We start from the raw sequence: 18,268 nt of genomic DNA on the forward strand, positions 1-18,268 counted from the left end.
AGAGAATGCTGGAGGCAGGACACAGGGAGGAACAGAAACAGGCCCTGCCCTGGCATCTGGAGGGGCGTGGGGAGGGCCTTGCCAGGGGTCTCTTACTCAGGTGCAGTCCCGAGGGTCTGCATTATGCACTCAGGTGGCCACGTGATGCGCTCTCAGAGAAGGTTCTGTGCTCCTGTGACCGCCAGTGTCCCACCCTGCGAGATGCGCAGGCCAGGGAGGCCCTTGGAGTCTCGCACCTGGTCCTGCTGGGGGCGCATGCACAGGAGAAGGAGCGCGCACTTCAGAACCAGGCTTCTCTTTAAAAGGAAGTCACTGTTTTTAGTGCCGAGTGGTCAACTTCAAACCTGGCTGGGAAGTGCCTCTGAGAGCCGTCTCACACGGGGGAGAGCCTCTCGGAGCATGGGGCTCACCACGGGAAGTCACTCAGAGCAAAGTGCGACCGGCAGCAGCAGCGCCCCAGAAAGCGTGTTCACTGAATGGGACGAGGACAGCGGAGGCAGGAATTTCATCCTTCCACCTCTCAGAGGTCCTTCCTGTCACTAAAAAATGTAAGTGGTAACCGGCCACCTGCAAGTACCACGGATATTAGAGCTGTGTTCTCTACTTTCAGTACATATTTGTCTTATCAAGGATTCTCAAAACAACAGGCTGATTACACCAAAAAGTAAATGAAACACATCTGAGAGAATCGTACAAGAAAGACTGTAAGGAGAGATAGAGGACAGAGCATCTCACAACTGTGGTCTTTGCAATGCAGATGGCGGCTTGATCCATGCACTTTATGATGCTTTATATTTTATAGAGAGTCTTGTGGCTAAAATGTAAATTAGAATATAGGAAGAAAAACTTAGAGGTAATTATACTTCATTATAAAATCTAAAAATGATATTTTGTAGAAATCCCAGACTGACATTACTTTCTTATCACAGTAGAGGAAATTCTGATTGAAAGGATCAGTCTTGAAAACATGTAAATGAACTGCTGGGTGTGAAGGCTGGTTATCCATGTGAGGTCCCTGTTCACACATCAGGCTAACGTCCCGTCCAGTGCACAACAGCGGTGCCTCCAGCATTCCTGAAGTGCAGGTTGAGCTGGGCTGGGACAAGAGTCACTGTGAGGGTGCAGAGAATTGAAGACTTTAGAACACTTGAAGTCACTCTGAAGACAATACCCGTCCCGGTATATTGAAACACGTCATGTCAGTGTAACGTTGGCAATACTCCCGGGGTTTGGCTGTTTTGTACACAAAACTCAAACTTACAGTATTTCAAGACTAATTTTGGAAGTGTGTGGAAAATCTGCTCCATTAATAAATTATAATTTTTTTGGAATGACATCATAGAGGATAGAGATTTAATATAAAAGAAGAATCGATAAATTAACTGAATTAAAATCAGCCTGTGTTCCACATGCTCCCAACATTTAGGTGCTTTAGAAAGAACCTATATTTAATTCTGCTAAAAATTCAAAATGTTTTTCATATTTCATATAAATAATAAAATCATAGAGATTTATTCTTTAGTAAAAGAAATCATTACGTTTTAAACAATTAAACACTTTAAGTTCTACATATGAAGCTGATTATATTGGCCTGAGACTGAAATATTTTAAAGTACCTAAAAAAAGTATCCCCAGAGGAATTCTGATATTCTCCACAAATACCAAGTAGCAAGATAGCAAACATTCCTGCCTCATTCCATGCACTCTTGAGTCTAGTCATTCTACTCTATGATTGTGTTTGAGTACTGAAACCTGTTTTTCTTACTGTGTACATTTCTTCCTTAAATTTTGTCAGTTTTGTTTCATGTATTTTGGGGCTATGTTGTTCAGTGCATTTATATTTGTAATTATTAAGATTTTCAAATGGATTTATCTTTTTATGATTATAACTCATCCCAATGTACCTATAGTAAAAACTTTGATCTTAAGGTCTATTTTGCCTAATATTGACATAATTTGTTCAGTTCTCTATACTTTGTTTGAGTGGCATATATTTCTGAATCCTTTTACCATACTCTATTTGTATCTTTGAATTTAAAGTGTATTTTCTGTAGATATAAAATTGTTGGATTTTTTTTAAAATCTAGGTTTTTGATCTCTGCCTTTGGATAGGATTGCTTATTCATAGTTCATGTCATTGACATGTTTGCATTTGTGTTTGCCTTTTTGAATTTTGCTTTCCACTTGTCTAAATCTTCTGGTTTGCTATATTTTTACTGCTTTATTTTGAAATAAGTGGATATTTTCCAATTACTGTTTTATATTTTTTCATATCTTTTAAAAAGGCTGAAGGAGAGATGAGAGCAGGTATATATTTGTAGAATTGATTACATTAGCACTCTTATTTACCACTTAGGGTATTATTCATTTATTTCTTTGAAGTTGAGCAATCATTGGATGTCATTTTCTTACTCCAAAACAACTTTTATTTTCTCACGTTTCTCATTTTTGGTTGTCAATAGATTGCTTTTTTTGTCTTATGGTCCCTGCAATACACTCATGCAGAGATCATCTCATGCAGTTACTTTTTAAATCCCCCTAAGAGGAGAAAGAGAAGAAATGTAAAATCGTACTTCTTTTGACATAATTACTCATACTGACATTGCTGGTTTTTTCATGTGGATTCAAATGATCTCTTTAGTGTCGCTTTCAGCCTGCACACTTCCATTAGGATTTCTGGTAAGGCAGATCTACTAGAAATTTATTCTTTTAGTTTCTGAGAATGTATTTATTCTGTTCTGTTTTTTGAATGAGGATTTTGTGGAATGTAAGATTCTTGGTCGTAAACCAGGCACTGTAGCATGTACCTTTAGTCCCTCGTCAGAAAGCTGAGGCGGAGGCCAGCTGGAGCCCAGTCTGGGCAACACAGTGAGACCCTGTCTCTGAAGTTGTAGAGACTCGGCTTGTGGTTGCTTTCCCGCTCTCAGCTCCTTGCATGTGCTGCCCGCTGCCTTCTGGTTGTCTCTGATGAGATTCAGCTCCCAATCTCCTTGATTCCTTATACATGGCAAGTTATTTTTTCTGGTTGCTTCCAAGATTTCTTCTTCTTTCCACATTTTGATTATCCTGAATTCTGTGGTGATTTTTCTTTCTGTTTATGTAAATTTTTAATTGTAGAATAATGTCTTTCATCAAAAATGGAAAGTTTTTAGCCACTGTTTCTTTTATTTTGTTTTCCTTTCTCTCTTTTCTGTTATACCCCTGATGCATATGTTGGTAAATTTAATGTTTCATGTTTCTCTATGGTTCTGTTCAATTTTTGTTTTTCTTTATATGTTTCCCTATATATACAATATTCAGATTGTATATTCTTTGTGGATCTACCTTCAAGGCCACAGATTCTTCTGCCTGATCAAATCTGTTTTTGAGCTTGTCTGGTGATTTTTTTTGTTATGATCATTATGTTGTCAAAAACTCACTCCTTATCCCCAATGGAAATCCAGTAAGGAGGACACAGTTTTGAGAAAAAGGGAAAAGAAGGTTTATTTCTTTGCTTGCAAAGGAGAAACATGGAAGTCTCCCATCACAGAGACTCTGATTCTGCCCGTCAGCAGGAACAGGGGGCTTTAAAAGAGGTGATTCAAAGGCTACATTCCACATGTTCTCTGTTGGAGTTGTAATTCACTTGTTAATTTGGGAGACAGTCATTTCTGGGATCTTCCGGTACCAAGCCTGAAGTCCGGATTACTTGGTTCCTAAGGTGGGTGCATGCTCAGGGACAGATAACTGCATAGGTTGGGGAAGAAAGGTAATCCTGCTTCCCCTGAGATTAGGGATGGGGAGAGATTAGGGAGGAGCAGGGAGAGAGGAAGAGGAAAAGAAAAAAACGTGTCCATTTTAAAAATGAATCGCAGTGGCAGAGCAGCCAGGACTGCATTCAAAGCACAGAGTGGATATGGTTACAGGTTACTGTGATTGCTTACCGGATTGCTTTGCTGTTTTTTTGTTTTGTTTTTGAATTTGTTTTTGTTATTGTTTTTAATCACAGTCTGGGCATGCATTTCTCTACAGTAATGTCCAATTAAGTTTGGACCACGTTTTAGGTAAGGGTTGATGGGCTTTGGCTAGTTTCTTGGTTCTTTCTGTTAAATTTTGGTTGGTCACCATTTTCACTGTTGCTGTGATACTTTGGAATTCTCAGGGATTGGCTCAGCCCCAGGATTTGTACTGTTTTTGATAAAGAACCCTGGGGCATGAATTTCCTCAGGCTCAGGTCCACTAAAGACTACCCCTCAGTGGAGACGTGCATCCCCTTGTTCCTTAGGTGAGGCTCTCCTCCAAGGCAGGGCCTCTGTGCACTGCCAGGGCTGAGCCCAGATGAAGCCCACTCTTCCCATACAGTCACCCTGCTGGAAGGGAAGGTCGCCTTGGAGGCTTCATCACGCTCCTCTAGGTCAGAACCTTTGCTCTGAAACAGAGCCAGCACCAGGCCAGTCAGAGACCCTTGTTCTCCCTCGGCCCCAGGGAAGCAGAGCTCCTGCCCTACACGCTTGGCAGGGGAGGAAGTTGTTCCCAGTGCTTTGTCGTGCTTGTCTGGAGTCCAGTGTTCCTAATGCAGGTTGTTATTTGCAGCACGGAGACCAGAGGCACGCCCTGTCTTTGGTGGTCCTCACCTGGAGCAAAGCATCTGTCCCTTCAGCTGGGGGTGGACCCAGGTGACTTAGACCTCGAATGTCACAGATTCTTGCCATCCTCACCGAGACAGTAAATTGCCTTGAATAGGGATTCTGCATTTGCTGTACATCCTTAGGAAAAATTTACTGCTGTTTGTGTCTCAGTTTGTCCCGGGAAATGGCTGCCTTGCTAGGAAGACAACCACCCCCACAGACACTCCACTGCCCATCCATCTCTGCATAGGTTTTAGCCTATAGTCAATGTTCCCTTTCTAAAGGAGCATTTTGTTTTTGTTTTTGTTGTTCTTATTATTGGTGTGGTATAACTCATATACAAAAATACAAGAATTTCAGGTACATAATTTACAGATTTTTAATGAAAATTCACATTTTTTTTAGGCTTAGCCACATCCACAGATATGTCCCTCACCCCGACTCGTCTCATACCTGTGTATAATCAGCCCCGTTCCCAGCTCCAGCCCTTAGCAACCACAGGTACAACTCTCTCACACACATTGACAAAAATCAATTTGGAAAACCAGGTCATACAGATCCAAACAAAAAGCATGTGGATGTCTGTGTTGGCATTATTGCTCAAAGAAGTGGACTACTCAGTGGCCTACAAAGGTGTCCAGATTCTGACTTGGAATCTGTGGAAGGTTCTTCAATGGTGGAAGCGAAGGGTTAAGAATCTCAAGACAGGAAACGTTGCCTGGATTAATTCCAAGTGCACTCAGAAGAGGGAGGTCTCGCTCTGGGAGGGAGGCTGTCAGGAGCAGACTGGACAATGCTCTGTGAGGGGGAGGGATGGACCGTGAGGGGGACCCCAGGCAATCTCAGGAACGGTAAGAGGTGAGGAACCATGGAATTGCTGCCCAGTGAGGGTGACTTGGGACTATCAGCCTTTAGAACTGTAAGAGAATGACAGTATTTTCATTTAGGCCACCAGGCTCAGGGTGATGTGTGTGGAGACTTGGAATCTAATGCACTTAGGGTACTGTGCTTTAGGGTACTGTCCACAGTATGGACACATTGCAATTTTTCTGTGCATTCAAAATTTGATGGATTTGGTGTTCAGTTGACTGGTTTTGGCCACTGGAACTGAAAGGAAGATGGTACGCGGGTGAGTGACAAAGAAACCAGGTGAGGAGATCGTGTAGAAAGGGTAGGTGGTTAATGGGGGAGGGGAAGGGGAAGTTACATTTTAAGGCTTGTTTTCTCTGTGAGTGCCCCTCAGGGCAGGAAGGCAATTATGGTAAGAATTTAAAATGGCTGCACAGATGCCAAGCCTTGGACCTAATAGGAACAGAGGTGGTTTGAGCATTCAGATTCAGGCTTGTCGTTTTAATGGTGACATGCTTTCCTCTCTTTTGGGCAAATACCAGGCACTGTGATTATTGGGTGGCCATAGTAACTGTTTTTTAAATTTTTTTATTTATTAAAATATTTTTTATTTTTACAGACACATTTTGATTCATTGTACACAAAAGAGGTACAACTTTTTATTTCTATGGTTGTACATGATGTATATTCATGCCATCCATGTAATCATACATATATATAGGGTAATACTGTCTGTTTCATTCTACTGTTTTTCCAACCCCACCCCCTCCCACACCTTTTTCCTCTATGCCCTCCAAATTTCCTTCATTCCTCTATTCCCCTGCCAACCCCCATCGTTATATATTGTCATGCACTTATCAGAGAAAACATTCAGCCTTTGATTTTTGGGGCTTGGCCTATTTCACTTAGCATGATATTTTCCAACTTCATCCATTTACCAGCAAATGCTATAGTTTTATTCTTCTTTATGGTTGAGTAATATTCCACTGGGTATTTACACCATAGTTTCTTTATCCATTCATCAATTGAAGGGCATCTAGGTTGATTCCACAATCTAGCTATTGTGAATTGAGCTGCTATGAACATTAATGTGGCCGCATCACTGTAGTATGCTGATTTGAAGTCCTTTGGGTATAAACTGAGGAATGGGATAACTGGGTCAAATGGTGGGTACATTCCAAGTTTTCTGAGGAATCTCTACACTGCTTTCCAGAGTGGCTGTACCAATTTGCAACTCCACCAGCAATGTACGAGTGTGCCTTTCTCCCCACATCCACACCAACACTTTTATTGCTTGTGTTCTTAGTAATAGCCATTCTAATTGGAGTAAGATAAAATATTAGGGTGGTTTTAATTTGCATTTCTCTAATTACTAGGGATGATAAGCACTTTTTCATCTATCTGTTGATCTCCTGCATATCTTCTTCTGTGAAGTGTCTGCCCAGTTTCTTAGCCCATTTATTGATTGGATTCTCTGTATTTTGGGTGTAAAGTTTTTTAAGTTCTTTATAAACTTTGGAGATGAGTGCTCTGTCTGAAGTGTAAGAACCCAGAAACCACTCCAGAGGCGGGAACTCACATAAGAGAGTTTATTAAGCAAACAGGCAGAGTGTCTCCCTGCAGGGTAAGAGGGAAAATGAGAAGAAAAGAGAGAGAGAGCAAGTGTGCACGCAAGAGAGAGAGTGAAATGGAGGAGAGAGCATGAAAGTGAGGAGAAGAGAGAGAGAGAGAAAATGGCCGGGGAGCTATCTTAAGCAGTGGAATTCCACGGGCTAACAGGGGACCAATAACAAAGGATACTTGCAAGCTGACTGATGAACCAAAAACTAGCTAGGATGTTCACAGACTGACAAGCTAGGTTGTAAGTTGGGAGGCGGGGAAATGACTTCAACCTAAAGGGTGGGGGAGCAGCTTTATATTATATTATGAAGTGTGTGTGGAAAAGATTTTCTCCCACTCTGTAGGTTCTCTTTTCACATTGTTGATTGTTTCCTATACTGAGAAAAAGCTTTTTAGTTTGAATCTATCCCATGTATTGATTCTTGTTTTTATTTCTTTCACTATGGGGGCTTGAAATACTAGCCAGAGCAATTAGACATACTAAAGAAATTAAAGGGATATGAATAGGAAAAGAGGAACTTAAGCTGTCACTATTTGCTGATGACATGATTCTCTATTTAGAGGATCCAAAAAACTCCTCCAGAAAACTTCTAGACCTCATCGATGAATTCTGCAAAATAGCAGGTTATAAAATCAACACACATAAATCTAAAGCATTTTTATACATATGCAATGAATCATCTGAAAGGGAAATGAGAAAAACAACTCCATTCACAATAGCCTCAAAAAAAATTTGGGAATCAATCTAACCAAAGAGGTGAAAGATCTATACAATTAAAACTACAAAACACTGAAGAAAGAAACTGAGGAAGACCTTAGAAGATGGAAAGATCTCCCATGTTCTTGGACAGGCAGAATTAATAGTATCAAAATGGCCATACTACCAAAAGTACTATACAGATTTAATGCAATTCCAACTAAAATCCCTATGACATTTCTCATGGAAACAGAAAGAGCAATCATGAAATTCATCTGGAAGGACAAAAGACTCAGAATAGTCAAAGCAATCCTGGGCAGGAAGAGTGAAGCAGGAGGTATCGCAATACCAGACCTTAAACTCTACTACAGAGCAACAGTAACAAAAAAGTCATGGTATTGGCACAAAAATAGACAAGTAGACCAATGGTGCAGGATAGAAGACACAGAGACAAACCCACATAAGTACAGTTATCTCATACTAGACAAAGGTGCCAAAAACTTTCAATGGAGAAAAGATAGCCTCTTCAACAAATGGTGCTGGGAAATCCATATGCAGAAAAATGAAACTAAATCCCTATCTCTCACCCTATACAAAAATCAACTCAAAATGGATCAAGGATCTAGGAATTAGAGCTGAGACTCTTCACCAAATAGAAGAAAAAGTAGGCACGAATCTCCATCACGTTGGCTTAGGACCAGACTTCCTTAACAAGTAACTGGTTTTTATAAGAAACAGCTGAGATACTTTTCAAAGCAGCTGTATCATTTTTCGCATTGACGGATCATGTGTATGAGTCCCAGCTCCTCCTACATCCTGGCAAGCACTTGTTCTGTTCAATCTTTTATTTTTATTTTCCAAATTTTAGCTATTTTAGTATGTTTGCAGGGAAATCTAATTTTAATTGTATTCATGACTTAGAAGTTTCTAAGATTTTTGCTTTTCTACCTAAGAAATCAATGTGACCTACGGATTCTCTACTTTCTGGTGCCTGCAGCCTCAGAGGTGGCAGTCAGTTGTGGACAGCTGGGAGAACCAGGTAGGCTGGCGTGGTTCAAAGCTGAGGCTGGGGCAGGGCTGCTCAGCGGCAGAGTGCGTGGCTAGCGTGCGCCAGGCCCTGTGCTCGATCCTAGCACCAGGGCACGCATCAGCAGCCAGTGCTGGCGTAGGGAGGTGTTTAATAAGTGCAAGGTCCATTTTAACATCTTAGCCATGAATTCTATGTATTTACATCGCATGAATAACAGCGTACTTATTTCAATGACATTTACTTTACATCTTATTATAAAATGAAAAACTTCACTTTCCTCATATATCATCGGAAATTTTATTAGAAGTTTCTCTACGGCTCTTTCCAACTTTAATAACTCTTTGAACTTATGAGTTTGATGTTTGGCTAGATTAACAGCCATTATCTGTAAGCAGGTGAAGGGCATAATTTTGATTTCCAAGAATATCATTAAAGCTCTGAAATCCTTCCAGGACATGGGTATGCATTAGACTTCGGGAAACCAACCCAATATTTCTATGTGACAGGACTGTGCCAGGTGTATGCATTAGGTCGCCAAATTTCTACGAAAACCGATGATATGTAGTTGTGTACTATCCCCATTAAACTGACCAGGAACCTGATATTTATAATTGTATCTTGTCCAAGGTCACAAAACCAGTGGAAAAATAGTTTCTGGCTTTATTAAATCAAAAGTGACGGGAGCAGCATTACTGGAAGACTCTGAAAGATGTGAATGTTTTAAAATTTCTTATTACTCATGAAAAGTGTGCAGTAATTTCAAATGGCTGCGTTCAGGGATGGGCGTCAGGGTACGATGACTTGGACAGAAATTCCTGTGGTGCCCTGAGATTCCAACAGTGGGCGGTCACGCTGGGCAGCTACCGAGAGCAGGCTCAGTCCTTCAGAAAAAGCCACTGGTTCCAAGAAGAGTCAGCAGCCCAAGCGAGTGCTCGGCCGGGCTGCGCCAAGCAGTTCCGCGGCTGGGGTCTGCTCGCCAGCGGGGGCATCACGACGTCTCTCCTCAGGCCATCTGCGGGGAGAAGCTGCTGCAAGCCACGCAGCTGCCCTCGGCAGGGCAGCCTCTCCTCCCCGCCCTGAGTTGTCTTTGAAGTAAAAACAATTTTAAAAAGTGTGAAACTGTCCACTGGCCCTGAAGCAAAGGTCTCCCACACTGAGACCCAGGCACTGGGCAGGGTGGGCAGCTGCGTGGATGCCCCTGGCTCTCAGGCCAGCGAGAGGTTGGCCATGGACGGGCTCCGAGTCGCCTGCCCCTGGAGAGGCTGCAGAACCGGGGCAGCAGGTGGGCCCTGACTTGGGGATGTCTCTGGAGGGGAGGGGCTGACGGTCCTGGAGTCCCCGCAGCCATGGCAGCTGCAAAACCCAGAGGAGAAGCACACCCATCATGTGCCGGTGAATCTGGGCCTGTGTGACGTGGCCGCAGGCAGCAGGGCCATCGTGCTGCTGCCGTGACCCTGCAGGTGGCAAAGGAGGCGACTGTGGAACGGGGCAGGGAGATGGGGCACCTCCGTCCCCACTGAGGTGGTGACACCTGTGGGTCGAGTATCTGGGAGTCCGGCAGGTCCAGGAGGCGGACTGGCTGTGTGTGAGAGTGGCACCATTAGCTGGAGGGCGGCCAGCCCGCAGCTGCCCCTGGCCGGCGATCCTCAGCGTCACGTGCAGGAGGGGCGCGACCTGGGAGGGCTGCGGCTGCAGCTCACGCCATACCCCACGGTCGTCGCTAGTGTGGATGAAGCTGTTTCCAGGACCTCACTGGAGACAACTGCTGCCATCAAACCGCAGGTTTTGAGAACACAGAGCTCTACCGCCCACGTTCACAAGATCCAGTTGTGATGCAGGTGAGACCCGCCGGCGGCAGCGAGGTGCTCAAGGTCAGCGGACCCTTCAGGCGCCTGGGCTCGTAGAAGCTTCCCTGTGCTCTCTGAGTTTGCAAGACATGTGCGGCAGGGTGTGCTGTTCTGGACCACTGACCTACAGCGGAGCCTGGAAAGGGTCCCTCTAGGGACAGGTGACGAAGGAGGGAAGCACTGGCTACACCCCCGGTGAGACTGACACTGTCATCTCTTAGCAGAACGTGGGTTTTACCGACACATGTCAAGGGACTCCGCCTGTTCGTCTGTAGTCATGGTTGCTGATCTAGCATCTTGGCAGTTTCAAAGCTAAGGTCGCACAGAGCTGGTAGAGCAATCAGGGCAGCCGGTGTGACAGGTAAGTGGCAGACTCGTGTCCTGTTCTGTGAAGTCAGGGAGCAGCGGCACTGAGGAAGACCCTGGAACTAGCCACAAACCCTGGGGACGTGGGTCCATGTGAGAAGACCAACCTGAGAATAGCAAGGCTGGACCTGGCAGCTGTCCTCCTTGGGAAACCTCCTGGAAGCACATGGAAGGGCAGAGCGGGTGCAGCTCAGAAGTTCAGAGGACCAACTCCTCCACCGCCCAGCCCAGCAGGGGCCCTTGTGTCCATCCTCAGGAATCCATGCACTTGACCTTTGGGGATTAATAAGCTAAATTTGGATAAATCAAATTGGAGAGAAGATACAGAATTCAGGTATCTGTTTTCACTCTGTGACTTCAAACGCATAAGACAAAAGCAATATTATCAAGTATTGGTGACTTCTCGTCATTGTGTCACATCTGGAAAGCAGGCACACGGGGAGGTTTTGTCACAGAGGGCAGATCTGGGTACAATCTGGCCGACGTCTGACCCAATTCGAGGACAGCTGCTGCTCTTAAGCATGCGACAGTCTCCCTCTTCTTCCTCTTGTTGCTCCGGATTTTCTCCACGTCCCTTCTCAGCCCCTGTGCACGTCAGTCAGGTGTCCAGGGAGGCAGAGAGCATGCACTCCCCACTCAGCCCGGGCCCTGGCCTGCGTCCCGCCGGAGGCCCACAGAGGCAGGAGGAGAGCAGCGGGCCTCGGGCTCAGGGAGGAGGCTTTGTTCTGGCAAAGCTGAGACCTTCTTAGTAAAACCCACAGCGACCACAGCCATCAGCGTGGAGGCCAGCGGTTCCCTTGAGGGCTCCCGGCGCCTGTCGCCATGGACAGGGAATCCCACCCTTGCCCGGGTGTGCCTCCTTTCTTGACAGGGCAGTTTAGGGAAGAGAGGGGCGGTGGGCCTTTCTCTGGGGACAGGCAGACCCCCTCCCGGTATCACTGCGGGGCAGCGAGGGGGCAGCATCAGTGAGCGGGAGGAGGCAGCCCCGTGCCTGCCCCGCCCCGTCTGTCTGGCTCTCCAGGCCCTGCGTGACCTGGCTCCTCAAGGCGGGTGCGAACAACTGGATCTTCTTTCCTACCCCTCGTGAGGCGGTTCTCTCGTTGAGCTGCAGTCGGCATTTTCAACTCACAAACCCTGGGACGCGTGAGCAGGCGCGACCCCACCCTGAGTGGAGGGGCACTGGCAGCGGCCGCTGGACTTCTGAGCCACACTCGCCTGGACGGGGCGGGGGGCGTGATTTTGTGAATCTCCACCCCGAAATGAGATGGATGAGGATCTCCCTTGGCCGGTTCAATCATTCATTTGAAAAACAAGCAATAAACAAAAAAGAAAAAGTCTAAGTCAAATGTGTAGGGCACCGGGAGAGATTTACTGTGGGTGAAATCTCTAGCAAATTTCTTTCTTTAAAAAATTCAATAAAAGAAATTTTGGGCAACACTAAATCATCCTGGGCAAGACTGAAGTGAATTAACCTTGTTTGTAACCTCCTCTGCGTTGGAGATGTCGGCTCCGCAGCCCCTGCTGGAGGAAGGGAGGCCGGGGTCTGAAGCTGTGGGAAACGCTACCTGAGGAAGGAATCACAGGCCTCGGGAAGTCTCGCCTCCGAAGACCTTCTTTGTTTCCATCCTGTCACAAGGTTCAGCCCTGCAAATGCCTCTCACTTCCATGTGCAAATCAGACCAGCAAACTGACTCATACCCTGGTCTTATCTGTCGGCAGAATCGGTGTTAAAAATGAGCAGCCTGGTACGGCGGCTCTGAGGAAGCTTGACGTTCTAAAGGAACTGCAGGTGATAACAGGTTGAGATCGACTAGTTTTGGATGGAATAGGCACAGAGACTGCTCCGCGGACCCTGGGGACTTGGGCCCTGGCTCCGCCCAGCACCTGGGGCTCATCCCTGGACTGGAACAGGAGGGAAATGGCCGCACCCCTTAGGACCCTGCTGCCATTTTCCTGATGGAGTCTCTGGCCTGACTCTTTCAGGGATGTGCCAGGTGGGACAGGCGGGCCGGGAGAGTAAGTCCTGGAGTCCGACAGTGACGTCTCAGGTGAGGCTCTGCAGCTTCCTCTTCCTTCCTGCCGCGTGCCGGGGTCTCAGGTGCAGAGGCAAGGTCCACCTTCACGTTGCTGGGAGGACTAGATCAAAGCCCTCCTCAGAACACCTTGCTTCTCAAGGCAGAAAATGGGGACCAGACAGGGTCACCGGCCAAGTGTCGGGAAGACCCAGGGGAGGCGAACGTGGAAATGGATGAGTCGAGGGCAGAGCAACACTGGGAGACTCACTGTGTGTGCTTTCACTGTGCTTCCCAGGGTGACCGTGCTTCCCAGGGTGACCGTGCTTCTCAGGGTGACCATGCTTCCCAGACGGGACCTGTCCACACATCACGTAGGGACCTTGTGCGAATGCTGCTGTCCCCTCAGATGCACCAGCGCTTGCGTGGTCTGTTTCCCACGAGCCCAGGCCATGCTGCCAGTCCCTGACCCGCGCACTTTGTGGACATACACCAGCCGTCTACAGAAGGTGGCAAGGAATATTCCCAAGTTACACAGCCACGCTTCCCTAATCTAAACCTCCCACATGAGAAAAGCTCCCAAATCTGAAACTTTGTGAAAGCCACCATGAATCAACTGGAAATTTTCACATCATGAAACTTACGCACACAATCATTTAAAAACACTGTGTAGACTAGACTTCATGGACACGGTGTCTGTGAAACAGACGTTTTGTGCTGAGACTCAGGCCCATCTCCTCGATACCTCGTGATACATGTTCAGATATTCCAAAGCCAAAAACGTGACTGAGATGTGAGAGCTGCTCGTCCCGGCACCTCACGTAAGAGATGCCGACTGGATTTGGCTTTTAGCTCACAACCAAGTCCAAAGCCGGTGAGAGACAGGAGTGAATTCTGGAAGGGGCAGCTCAGGAAAGTCTGGGTAGGTGGCCGGCCCAGTTTCCTCCCTGTGGATGGACAGAGCAGCAGCTGGGGGTGGACGACCCCGGGCCTGTGCCATCCAATGCAGAGTGTAGGTCAGGGTGGTGGCCAGAGGCAGGAATTGTGGGGCCATCATGACTTTTACCTGCCACACGGGGAAGCTTGGAACCAGGACAGAAAGACATCCAGTCTGTGTGTCTCCAGTTCTGGGTCCTCGTCACTGCGCATGGGTCTGGCACAAAGGCTGGCTCGGCAAGTGAGTGACCGCCACTGGAAAAGCCTCTGGACACAGACTCAGGATCCATCAGGAGCAGCACAAAAGGGGCTCTTCAAAGGGACGAGAAACGTGCTGATGGGGACAAAGCATGGACACTCTGCAGGAGTGTATCGTTAACAGGCCGAGGGCTGGCCCGACAGTTACAGCTGGACATTGTCACCCTCTCTTGCCCTCATCTGGGTGACAGTAAGCGACCTGACACCTGCTAGGTATAAGGCAGACGGTGAGACGTCAGTACAGGTAAGCAACGCAAGACACAGTCCAGTTTATCTCCACTCAAGTAAACAGTGCGTCTCAAAGCAGGACGTCATGACAGGAGACGTCGAGGCTGCAGGGGGAAGGGGTCCAAGCAGCTACAGCAAGGAGAGGGCTTACTCAGCCCCAGGCCATGCACCAGCGAGGAGAGGGTGGGCAGAGGGAGGGTGCTGGGGCTGGAGATGTGCAGGTGTGTGGATAAGCCACGGACACAGTTCAGAAGGCAGGTGTCTGCAGGTCCGAGGGTCCAGGAGGTTCCGCAAGCATCCAATGCCCTCCCCGGGGTCTGTGTTCCTCCCGGTCACTGGACACGGCACCTCCCACACAAGGTCCTTACTCGAGGTCCTGCTCCTGCCCATTCAGCACTTAACTTGGTCCAGCAGGTACCTCTGGAGGACTGTGCACAGTTCAGCTCCTCACTGCATTTGAGAGCCTCTTGGCCCCTCCAGAATGTTCCCAGCACACGGACATGACAGTCACAGCACCCGGCTGGCGTCCCTCCCGAGGCCACCATGCGGACCAGGTGCAGGTGTCTCCCCCGGTGGGAGACACTGCCTTACCTGATTTAATGCTTACCATTGTCCTTAGAAGTAGGAACTTCCACCCCGCCTTACAGATGAGCAAAGTGATGTCCCTCTCTTCTCTCACCCTGGTTTTCCTTTGTGCTGAACATTATCAATCAAGGCAACCTGTGGTTTTAAAATGCCAAAGTATTACATCTCTCTGAACCGTCAGGTAGCGACTGAGTTTGTGTTCACTGACAGTGGAAATGGAAAAGGGGGTGTCCAGTTGTCCAGTGAGGTGTGAGGAGAGCTCGTGGGGTTTGGGTGGCCAATGCAGCTCAGATGCCAACACTGGATACGCCTTGGTGGGTCTGAGGTTTTCAGACCAGTGACTCGACCACAGAACCAGACACACATCTCCCTCAGACCAGACGACCCTGCAGCCACAGGAGGCAGAGGGCGCAAGGCTTCGGGCAGTGCATTCTGAGAGCGGCTTCCAGGCCAGCTGGGAGGCCACGGGCGTGGAGGCTCTGGCTCTCATCCCAGGCTGGCTGTGGCACCATTGGCTCCGCCGCCTGAAGGGGGAGCTGAGCCACGGGCATGACAGGCTGCGTTTAGGGCATGAAAGATCCCAGGCCTAGGCTTCTACCAGGAGCTAACGAGCCAATGCCTAACATTCCAAACCATCTACGTCAACATGTTCAGACCTGGGTTCCTAAGCCAACGGAATTGTGCCAAACCACATGTGCTGAAAGATCAGCCAATCGTGTGCTTTGCTTTGTTCAAATTTCCCGCTCTACTGTGGAGCTCATAAAAATCCCGCTGAATCAAGACTCGGGACTCACAGCCAGTACCTGCTGCCTCGGTGAACACAGTGAGTCCGAGCTCCAGCTTGCAATAAAGACCCTTTGCTTTTGCATCGGAGACGGCTCCCTGGTGGTCTTTGGGGATTCGTCATCTGGGCACAACACCACCCACCTGTGCAGACCACAAGGCTTTCTTGTGCTCTCGACCCACGAGCCCGTCGTTTGCTTAACTGGAAGGCCAGTCGTATTCCTGAGCCACTGATGGTTGAGAAAGTCAGAAAAGGAGGAAAATCTGCCTGTGGACAGACAGACGGAGAGGAAGCACACTGTGAGGCCTTGAGGCCCGCGGGGTAGTCAGTGGGTGGACAGATCCCAGTTCCAGCATGTCCAGAACGTTCAGTGTTTACATCCTGGCTTCACCGTCCTCGCCGTGGCTGCCTCCAGCGGTGCTCGGAGCAAATCCCACTTCCAGTAACTATCGGAACGTAGACGGGGCCGCGAGCCCCGGGGTCACCGCCTCTCCTCCTGTCCTCACATCCAGTCACCGAGAAACACTGCTCAGATTGTTTTGGATAGACCTCCAGAGGGGCCACCTGGATGCGGGGGCCGTGCTCTCCGAGGCCGCACATCCGGGGCGTCCACCGAGGAACCTCCAGGTGCAGAAGCCGGGCGGAGACCGCCCATCGCCTGTGCGCCTGGGACTCCTGACCTGGGGCAGCGGCTCCTGTCAGGCAGTTCTGCCAGGATGTGGCGGAGGGATTCCAAATCGCCCGAGGCTGCGGCTGATGCTGGAAAACGGCTGGACCTGGGCAGTCTGCGTGGCCCTGGGACACACCAGCTGCCCGGGCTTGGCAGTCGGGGAGGGGCTCCCCTGAAGATGAGGAGCCGCTGTGTCCGCGGAGGACAAGCGCTCAGGGCCAGCCGAGGGCTAGGCCTTCACGACGGTGGTGGGTGTCCCCAGGACTTGGGAAGGGGCTGGTGGTCTCACAGGCTGGACGCCCTGGGGATGTCAAGCTTTCTCTTGCGTCTCGCTGGGAGAGGGGCGGGTGGCACAGCCTGGTCTCTCACCCCTTCCCTGGCCGGGGATGCCGTCCCAGCGTTCGGGCCCAGCTGCAGGGGCTGCGGGATGGTGTCCCCCAGCACTGCTCTCCCCTCGGAATGAGCACTCTGCAGGGTCCCCTGGTCCTGGAAGTCCACTCCCTCGCCTCTCCCAAGAGAAGCCAGGATTCCCCTGCAGCCGTGGGAACCACGTCTCCTAGAAGACCAGAGACCAGAGGCCTCCGTCTCTCTAACGGGAGCGCCAGGGCTCCGGCTTCTGGGCGGGGACCCTGCCTGTGGCTGAGAGCAAACACTCTGCCTTGGGACAGTCAGGACACACCCAGGAAGCAGACCGTGGTGGCCGGTCGGCCCAGGGAAAGGGGGATGCAGCCTCCCAGGGCGCCTCCGTCCTGCGCGGCTTGAGACAGGGACACTGGGCCGAGAGGCATGCTGATGTGGTCTGTGCCTTACTTTATAAATTAAAAACGTGTTTTTCCAAAAACATGTAATTTCTACATTTTCATTTTAAAAACCAGGACCTTGAGGAGGTACTGGCCTCTGTCTACCAGGTGGTGGGAATTTTGTCCGGCCTTCCAGGGGCCACTCCTCCTTGAGCCCCAGGTCATCTAACATGCGTTATTTATATTTGTCAAAATGCTTTGTCTAGTAGTTTGCCTGGCGGGCACAGTGGGCACACCTGTAATTCCAGCAGCTCAGGAGGCTGAGGCAGGAGGATCACAAGTTCAAGGCTGGTTGAAACAATTTAGTGAGGCCTTGTCTCAAAATTAAAAACCAAAGAGGACTGGGCTGTAGTAAAGCTTCTCTTGGTCCAATCTCCAGCATCAAACAGCGAAACAGCAAAATTACATGAACATTTAGAGGCATTGAGTGTGGACCTTTGACTGATTTTCCTTTGATTTTTTTTTTTTTTTTTTGGTGGTGCTGGGGATTGAACCCAGGGCCTTGTGCTTGTGAGGCAAGAACTCTACCAACTGAGCTACACCCCCAGCCTGATTTTCCTTTAATTGAATGTGCTATTTCCAATTTAGTAGGGAGAGATTCACGTACAACTTATTTTCTTCAGGAAGAGACATAAATGATGCTCATCCCAAGGAAGCCGGCCCAGGAGGCAAGGTTCCCCGGTTCTCACGAGCCAGCTTGTGTTTAATTCAGGGGGCTCATCCTGATATTTGTCTCCTAAGAGGTCACTCTCTTTGCCTGCTCCCCCATGGCCTTTCATAGATTTAGCACCTCACCTGTTCCCGCCTCAGTTAACCAGTTCGATGAAATCTTTGGCATGAATTCATTTTATACCTGCATAAAGTACAAGTCTGATGTTTTAAAATCACATGAGAAAATATCTCTTTATAGAATTGTTCGAGGACTATGTTCCAGATTCCTGAAGGCCTTTGAGAAGCTGTCGGGAGTCCCTGTGTCCCG

General features: G+C 48.4%; 1 non-coding gene across 1 annotated transcript; it reads right to left on the reverse strand.

Annotated features, from left to right (window-relative positions):
* Positions 1-17,762: 17,762 nt before the first annotated feature.
* Positions 17,763-17,835, reverse strand: Trnav-cac (transfer RNA valine (anticodon CAC)). The gene has a single exon. It is a non-coding gene; the product is annotated as a tRNA-Val (tRNA).
* Between the last annotated feature and the right edge of the window lie 433 nt (positions 17,836-18,268).

This window comes from Sciurus carolinensis, chromosome 4, assembly GCF_902686445.1.
Source record: "Sciurus carolinensis chromosome 4, mSciCar1.2, whole genome shotgun sequence".
Classification (NCBI taxonomy): domain Eukaryota; kingdom Metazoa; phylum Chordata; class Mammalia; order Rodentia; family Sciuridae; genus Sciurus; species Sciurus carolinensis.